A 9,089-nucleotide genomic window follows, 5' to 3' on the forward strand; every position below is an offset into this window, starting at 1 on the left:
TGCTTTTAGCTGGTGTTAACCCACCTTAACATAGTAATCTCTGGTTATCTCTACTGGTAGAATGCTGATTGGGCACTATATTTACTGTTGATTAATTCTTTTTATTGAGGTGAAATTCACAAAATATAAAATTAACCATTTTAGAGTGTATAATTTATAGGCATTTACAACATTCGTAATGTGCAAACACTTCCTCCTAGTAGTTACAAACATTTTTATCACTCCAAACAAAACCTCATACCCATTAAGTAGTTATTCCCCATTTCCTGCTCCCCCTAGCCCCAGGCAACCACCAATCTATTTTCTGTCTTTTGGTATTTATTTCTTTTGGATATTTCATGTAGATGGAGTCATACAATATGTGACCTTTTATGTCTAGCTTCTGCCACTAAACCTAATATTTTTGAGGTTCCATCCACATTGTAGAACACATCAGTACGCCATTCCTTTTTATGGGTGAGTAATATTCCATTGTATGTATAGGCAATATTTTGTTTATCCACTCCTCTGTTGATGGTGTTTGATTAATTTTTAAAAGTAAAAAAATTACTTAATAAATACAGCCCAGTAGAAAAATACTTTCAACATGGGATTTAAAAGGGAAATTTTAGGATCATGAAACAAAAATGCTACATTTATGTAGCAACCATTGGATCGCCAATGACTAGTACAGAATGTGGCACGTAAGAAGTACTTAGTAGATATTTATTGCATGCATGAATGAATAAACTACTGTAATATGATGTTAAAAACTGACTTATAGGTAGAATCAGAGCTCCCCATTGCACAAAGCCAACTAAGAGGCAGAGGGTGAGGGAGCTCATTGATAGAGTCTATGCAGGTCAGCCATAAGGGCACAGAGCAGTAGGGAGGATCTGGAGGGGCAAGCTAAGAAAGCCATGATTTGCACCAAAAGTCATTCAGCTCAGAGGGGAGCAAGTAGCTGCATCTCTTATCTTATTCAGGGCCATAGAAGAATGAGTGATGGGAACCATACACATATACCCATGCTTGTGCTTTCCTCCATTAAACCTTACACTCTGGTTATAATACAGGAAAGCCAAAAAGAGGAATATATAACAACTAATGATTTTGATTAGTATACAGTTACAATTTTGGAAACTGGTGAAATTTAAGACCCACAGAGTGACAGCAATGATGGTAAATTTTAAGAAAAATCGAAACTCGCCACACTATATATATCATATGCCCTAGACCTGATTGCAAAGAAGCAAAATAAACTTAATAGAAACCGTGCCAGTTTAAGGAGTCTGGGAAAGGATCTTTGCTGAAAGAGCTCACCACACATTTGCAAACATAAATCAACATTAAGACAAAATTTTCCTAGAATGTGGTAGTTGAAGAATGAATTTTCTTTGTTAGCCTCTTTATGAGCATAATCAGAATACTTTCACCACCCAAAGCACCATTTAGTTATTCTCAAGATTAAAATGAATTTACTCTGCTTCACAATTGATTTATGTCCCACATGCTATCATTTTTTTAATCTGGGAGTAATTTCACGATACTTTTATCTGGCTAGCATAATTCAAGATTTGAGCATAAGTGCTTATGCATAATTTTCAATAATAGTTTTGTGATTTATGGACTTGCCAGGAATCAGTATACCCAGCAGTTTGATATATCTTATTAAAGAATATAGAATATTAAGAGGTTGGGAGACAGAAACATACGTGAGTGAAAGACAAGAAAATAAGTTATATGAGGAATATAGCTAGAGCAGTGAATATAATTCAGCTTAAAGAAGAATTTTGAACTTAATCAATGGAAGTTAAGAATATGAATGCTGGATTTGAAGAGACTTAGGTGACAGTCCCAGCTCCAAACATTTACTTGCAGTCTATAACTTTGGGTGGATCCCTTAACTTCTCTGACTTTGGTTTTCTGATATGAAAAATACAGATATAACAGTAATTATCCGATAAGGTGGTTGGGAGAATTAAATGAGCTCAGCTTTGCACCCTGATGCACAGTATATGTCCACTAAACTATTTTTATTGTTTGCAGTCAAGGACATTGAAATACTGGACTAGATCATCAAAGGAATGGATTCTTCCCTTGAGAGCTGTGAGACTGTGAGGGGGTCCCCTCTGTCTGCAAGCAACATTCTTCTCCAGGTGATCCATGTATGTATTTTTCTAGTTCACGATCCTAACAGCAAACTATAAATAAGGAGCAGCTGTTGTAAAAATCCTTTTTACTCTTTCATGTTGAAAGAGAAAATGTTTGCTGTGTAAATTCCATGTTTGTCGCTCTGAATGGGGGTTGGATTTGGGACCTTGCTTCTGATGGGGCTATACCAAAGCTTCCAGTGAGGAACCAGTGCCCGAGAGGTAAGCTGCTCTCTGTGCCTTGCGCTTATTTCTCAGGGAAGCCTCACCACTTCAGCAAGATAGGCCAAATCTGCCTGATACTTTCTTCAAAGCCAAGGGTGGTTACCCTGCCAGGGCACGGGCCAGAGACTTGACTTTCTCCAGGAGTAGTCTCCTCCAGTGACTATCAGAGTTGATGGATGAGTTCTTGAGCTCCTTTATGCCTCAGGTGAGACAATTCTCTTTGACACTGTTTTCTCACAGGACTCCACCCCGGGCACCCATGTGGCATTCACTTTTATTTGCTACCTCCTTTTTCTTGTCTCACTTCTCCCACTTTCCTTTTGGTGTTTTGGGGATTACCTCTCAAATAAATTGCTTGCATTAAAAAATCTTTGTTTCAGAGTCTGCTTGTGGGGGAGCCAAACTGAGGCAGGATGTCAGTGGCTATCTTTCATGATTTGTTGATTTGTGTTTTCCAGCTTTATTGAGATACAATGGACACATAATTGCCTAAGTTTTAGGTATATAAAGTGTTCATTTGATACACATATATATTGTGTCTTTCATGTTTTCAGAGTAGTGAACATCAAAATGGAGATTACAGGAGATTCGATGTGGGTGGGAAAGGTTGGGATTTATGGGGGGAACTGAGAAGATAAGGGTCCATTTACTTTAATTACAAACATCTTATTAAATATTAAGTGCCAGATACTGGTCTAAATCCTACTAGCATAAGAGATGGGCGTTGTCCTGGACAGATTCACACTCTTCTAGGAAAGACAATTCTAGCAATTCATCATTAAATTCCAAGATGATCCAAGACTTAGAAAGACGAGAACAAGGTGGTATGGGAGTAGAGATGGAGGAGAACGTCAGAAGGCTGATGGAGATGTACTTCAGGTTCACATGAGGGGTCTATTTGTGCTAAAGGATGAGTAGGACTTTGGTGGAGTCAAGTTGAGAAGTGCCTTCTGGGCAGGAAGAACAACCTGCCCCTGCATAGAGTTTGAAGTTGCACGGAGTGTTTGTGTGGCCAGCTGGAGAAAAGCTCATTGTATGGGGGGAGACGAGGCAGGAGATAAGGCTGAGAGAATGTGAAGGGTCTGATTATGAAAAGCCTTGTCTCCTTCAACTGTAGAACAGATGACAGGCGTGGGAAGGGCTTCATGCATCAGAAGATGCAAGTGCGATGCCTTGTCCCAACATTTCCTCTTCTGCATGTCTCCAGTGCAAGGAGAAAAGAGAGAGAAGAGGCTCAGGAGAAAGGCTGTGTTTTTTCAGGTACATTCATTAGTGATTATCCATGCCAGACACTATGCTGGTATGTCCTTCCCAAACCTTATCCCATTTCATCCTCATGGTAAGCCTGCGAGGTAGGACTGTTAAGCTATTTTGCTGGGGAAGACACTGAGGCTTGGAAGAGGTCTAGAGGATTTTAAGATTTAGAATCATGTCTACCTGATTCAAAAGCCTTTAAACACTATACCATATTACTTCTCTTTTAGAAGAAGCTGCTGAGGTCACCTTTCCTGGATTGGGCTGACAGCTAAGTGGAGAGCACTGAAGGCAGAGGCCCACTTGCTGAGTTCTGCTCATGTGGGGCAACAAAAATCAGAAGACACCAGAAGGAGCAGCCATCGTGTTGAAAGTCATTTGTTATTTACTTTGGGGGAGTCTCCAGAAAATATTTTGGATTTGGAGTATTTGTTTTTTCATCAGATTCATCCTTAGCAACTGCTAAAAGCATCCAACAGATGACAAGAGAATAAAAAAAAATCACTTAAGCTGCAACGGTGGCAATACCAATGCTGCAGAGTAAGTGACTGTTGGCTTTGGTTAACCATTTCCTGGATGAGCCCTCATATGGCACTATCATAATTCTGTAACACCTCAAAATTGATCTTTTCTTTTGCAAAAGGCTTAAGTAAACAAAACTGTAGCTTTTCTGCTATGCTCCCAGCATTTTTGAACTACTTAATTTTTTTGAACTTTAACATTTAAGAACACAGTCACTTGAATGAAAATGTTTGTCATTAACCTGTCATTTAATACTTGAGAAGGTTGGGCCTAATTGGTGTGACTTGAAGTTTTTTCTACAAACAGAATTCTGAAATCTAGATAGACAAGAAATATAAAATGGGTCATATGTTTTCATAAATAAATAATGGAAACCAGACACATAAATGGTTTGAAAATTTTAAGCACTGTGCGTTCTCATGCTACACTAGAAAGGGAAGGAGTACAGAGACAATCTAGAAATGTCAAAGTACTTTTTTTTTTTTTAAAGTAGGCTCCACACCTAGCATGGAGCCCAACACGGGGCTTGAACTCAGAACCTTGAGATCAAGACGTGAGCTGAAAACAAGAGTTGGACACTTAATCGATAGAGCCATCCAGGCACCCCCAAGAAGCCAAAGTATCTTTTAAACATGTGACTGAAGCATTAATGAAAAAAGCTCTGAATTTCAGAATAATCAATTATTAATCTTCTTCTAGACTAACAATCTTATTTTTAACAGAAGTCTCACAATGGGGACGCCTGGGTGGCTCAGTCCGTTAATGTCTGCCTTCTGTTCAGGTCATGATCTCAGGGTCTTGGGATCCAGCCCTGCATTGGGCTCCCTGCTCAGTGGGGAGCCTGCTTCTCCTTCTGCCCCTCCCCCCACTCATGCGTGCTCTCTCCCTCTCTCTCTGTCTCTCAAATAAAATTTTCAAAAAAAAAAAAGTCTCACAATGGTCAGTGCAATGTAAAACTTTTTTTTCAAAGAAAACATTATTTGAAACACCCCATTTCTGTAATGGATGTTAAAACACCCACATCACCTGATGCCCTAAAAACTGTCATCCACGGTTACAAGAAGACCATGGCATATGGGGACTGGACATTTTGGCAGTGATTGTTTCAGGCAACAATCTTATAGTAAGATTTAAGTCATTTTTCCATCAGCTACTTGACCCCTCTCTGTTAGAAGCAGAACAATGTTTACTCTGTATCAGACTCCCAGTAGTCTTTGAGAATCAACCCGAAAATGTTAACTCGCTGCTCTTGGTGACGCTTGATGGTTATTCCTTTTTAGACTGAAGAGGGGAAAATCTAATGCATTCTTCTAAAAACTTTATTTGCTATGGGAATTTGCTTTGGCTAATGCAATGTTTAAGACCTGCTGGTTCACTCAAAGGTCAAGGAACATTTATGTAAGGAATCTTCAATAACATTCTTTCAGCTTGGCGAGCAGAGAATACCCTGATGCCAGTTTTCCCCTCTTTTGAGTATTAAATTTGTGTATGCCTTCATCTAAATTCCCACTAAATAGTGAAACCGTTTTCAAAATACGCAGATAACATCACGTAAAGTTAGAGCGTTTGTTTGACTTTGGTTTCCTTTTCAGTGATTTTCTTTTTCGGTTTATCAAAAGCACTGTTTTTGAAACATTGATCATAACCACAGCCTGCATTATGAAAATGTCTTTTACAAAACAAGTCAGTTTGCATTAAAATGCTCCCTAAAGGGACGTTTACCTGCATTTCCCAAAGTATGTTCTGTAAACTTCTAATTCTAAACCCTGGTTATTAGGATGGTAAGAGTTGTCCTTCAGTGAAAATGTTCTTTCTGTGATTAAATAAGCGTGAATGATTCTAGGAACAGGGTGACACAGCTTGCTTTCTTCTACTTCCAATTTGAATCTACTGGTCTCCCCTGAGCCAGGTAGCTGTTGAGCCTGTGGGCCTTGGGCTGTGGGTGAGGCTTTAGGCACTCAGGTCCTCTTGGTGAGAATTGGTACAGGGCTTGCTTGGATTACAGAGTACCTTGTAAGCACTTGGCAAATGCAGGGCACTTAATCCTCGGAAAATCTTGGGGGAATACCCACCTCAGTTTCAGGTGACTGTGCTAAGTCCCCTCCCTAAGTGTCCACAGACCAAGAGAGAGCTGAAAGGCTAATCTGCATCTACCCTGCCATTCAGAGTGGGAGATGACTGGGAAATTCTGCAGGACTGGTACCCCAATTTTTCATCCCATGCCCCAGGTCCTGAGGACCCTCTGGCTATCACTGCCCATGGGTCTCACTACCGTTTATGCTTTCTCAACAGTAAAATCCAAGTCCCAAAGAAGCTACAAAGAAAGAGAACAGCCTAGCTGAGAGCCACCCAAGGAAGAAGTGAAGCTATCACAACATACGCCACAGATGTACAGAAATAGAAGCACTGGGGAGGAGAAGCCCATTCGAGAGGGCGATGTAGGAGGGTCCCCGGCCCACATCCTCCCATGGACAAACCCAGCCTGCAGCTACACATGGAACAAATTCTTCTGGAAAAAAACCCCAAAAAAACAAAAAAACCAAAACCTTAAAAATTATCTGAGCAACGCCTGTGCATCTGGTGAGCAAGAGAAGTCCTACTTCTAAGCAGGTAGGAGAAGCTGGGACACAGTCGTGCCATAAGCCCTGTCCCCAGTGCAGTGACCCACAATTGGGAGTGCACTCCAAACCCCGAGCTTCCTCCTGAGGAGGAGAGCTTTGAACCCCACATCGGGCACCTACCTTTTAAGACCTGAGAGACAAGCCCTTAAACATTGAGCTTTGAAAATACCGCGGCTCATGTTCATAGGACCCGCAAGGCTGTGACGCTCTGAGAAACAGCTCGTAGAGGGTTTGAGCACTTGTGTGAGGCTCATTTGCTGATTTTAAAGCCTTGGTCTGAGGGGCAGGCATCTAATTCATCACACATCTAGGGGCCTGCTGGCTGGTGGGTACCATCTTAACACTCTTGCTCTGCCTCCCTCTGGCCAGCAGGTGCTATCTTTTTTCTCTTTCTTTTATCTTTTATTTCCTGCATGCACCATCTATATGCTCCCCTTGTGTCTCATTCTGGCTGGCAGGTGCCTTCTCCTCCTCTTCCTCCTCCTTCTCCCCTTCCTCCTTTTCTCTTTCTCCTTTTCCTTCTTCTCCTCCCCCCCCCCCTTTTCCCTAGCAGTCACCATTTATATGTTCTCCCTCTGCCTCACTCCAGAGCATCAGTGTTTCCTGGAGGGGAGCCTTTACACATGACTGGTGCTCCTGGTTTTGTAGCTATGACCCAGGGGACACCCCTTAATCACCTGGCTCTGGAGGCCAGGGGTGCTTATGTTCCTGAGTCCCCTAGGACTGTACCAATCAGAGAGACAGTTCTTGGCAGGCTACTACTCCTGAGGCACTGCACAGACAGCAGACGGAGACACACTCCAGTCTTTCTGTCAAGAAGGCCTGCTTGCTTGTGCTTGTCCTGGAGCTTTGGTCTGAGGGGCAGCCTCCTGGTTTGGCACACAACTGGAGGCCAACCGAGGTGCTCTGAAGGAATGGAGGCTGATGAACGTCATCCTCGCACTCTCCCTCTGCCCAGTTACCACTCACCGTATCTCCCCAAAACAAGTTTATATGCTTATCGGGTAGCTGATTTTTACAGCTTGCCACCAGGGGACATCTGTACATTGCCTGACTCTGGTGGCCAGTGGGGCTTACACTTGCAGCCCCACAGGACTGTATATATTTGCATACGTTAAAAGCTGCTGCCTGACTGTCGGTTTCTAATCAGCTAGATGGAAATTATGATGGAAAAGATAAAAGATGGGGGGGTAAATCCAGGAAACTGAACATATGGGTAGTAGGTATTCAGAAGGGGAAAATAGAACAGATGGAGGAGACACTGTCAAATTCTAGGGGAACATTTTTCAAGGCTGAGCTGTCTGAAGCCTGCAGATTTAAAGCACTCACAGGGTTCCAGGCTGAACTGTTAAGAAAAGATAACTAATTATTTTCTGGTAAAATTCTTAAACTTTAATGGATAAAGAAAAACTTTTTACAATCTTCCAGGAAGAAAGATTAAATTATCTACTAAGAAAAAAGAATCATAACGCCGTTAGACTACCCATCTATAAACAAAGAAAACTAAAAGACAATTGAATAATGTCAGAGAAAAAGAATAATACATTGAGAATGCTATATCCAGCCAATATCATTCACCTGAATAAAGACATTCAAGGATAGGTGACAAAACAGTCATCCAGCTAACCCCTCTGAGAAAAATACTTGAGATAGTCTAACTGAGATATAAATGAACTCAAATTAAGAACTCAAGCTGGAGGAAAGATGAAGAGCACAGGAATAAATGATGAGCAATGAGCCTTGCCATATGAACAGACGCACTCATTCCGTCAACAGGTATCTATTGTGTGCCTAATACATGCCAATATAGTTGTTGACAATGGGGATACTGCAGTGAACAAGATAAATAAGAATTAAATTTTAATGGATGAATATAATCTATCTGAGAACAAATAACATAATGTTCAAGTAAGGATGGCTGAAACACAGTAATACGTTGTGATGGATTTTAAAATAAATACTAAAATATCCCCACAAAGCCCAAGAGAAGGGGGTGGAGAAGAATGAATGCATTATGAAATCCTCATGGGGGAGAGGGAAATGATAGGGGTTGGGGACTGGGAGGGTGAAATTAAAAATACTCTAAAGAACTTTTTCTATTGGGAAAAAGAGTGGCAAAGCAGTTGTTTTAATTGCAGATATCAACTGTGGTTGGCTAAAACCTAAAGATGACTTCAGACAGCTCTTGCCCTCATCTCTAAGACTGAATATCGTATGTGTGATTCTGTTATCTTACATGGCAAAGGCATTTTGCACATGTAATTAAGGTTGCTAATCAGTTGGCTCTGAGTTAATCAAAAGAGAGATCATCGAGGTGACCTAATGTAATCGCATG

At 41.1% G+C, this 9,089-nt stretch overlaps 1 long non-coding RNA gene across 1 annotated transcript; it reads left to right on the plus strand.

The window, feature by feature from the left end:
- The first annotated feature begins 2,028 nt into the window (after nt 1-2,028).
- Nucleotides 2,029-8,786, plus strand: LOC117804425. Its single transcript, XR_004628847.1, has 4 exons — nt 2,029-2,147; nt 2,391-2,562; nt 3,842-4,151; nt 6,426-8,786. It is a non-coding gene; the product is annotated as an uncharacterized LOC117804425 (long non-coding RNA).
- The last annotated feature ends 303 nt before the right edge of the window (nt 8,787-9,089 follow it).

Source organism: Ailuropoda melanoleuca, chromosome 11 (genome assembly GCF_002007445.2).
Source record: "Ailuropoda melanoleuca isolate Jingjing chromosome 11, ASM200744v2, whole genome shotgun sequence".
NCBI lineage: Eukaryota > Metazoa > Chordata > Mammalia > Carnivora > Ursidae > Ailuropoda > Ailuropoda melanoleuca.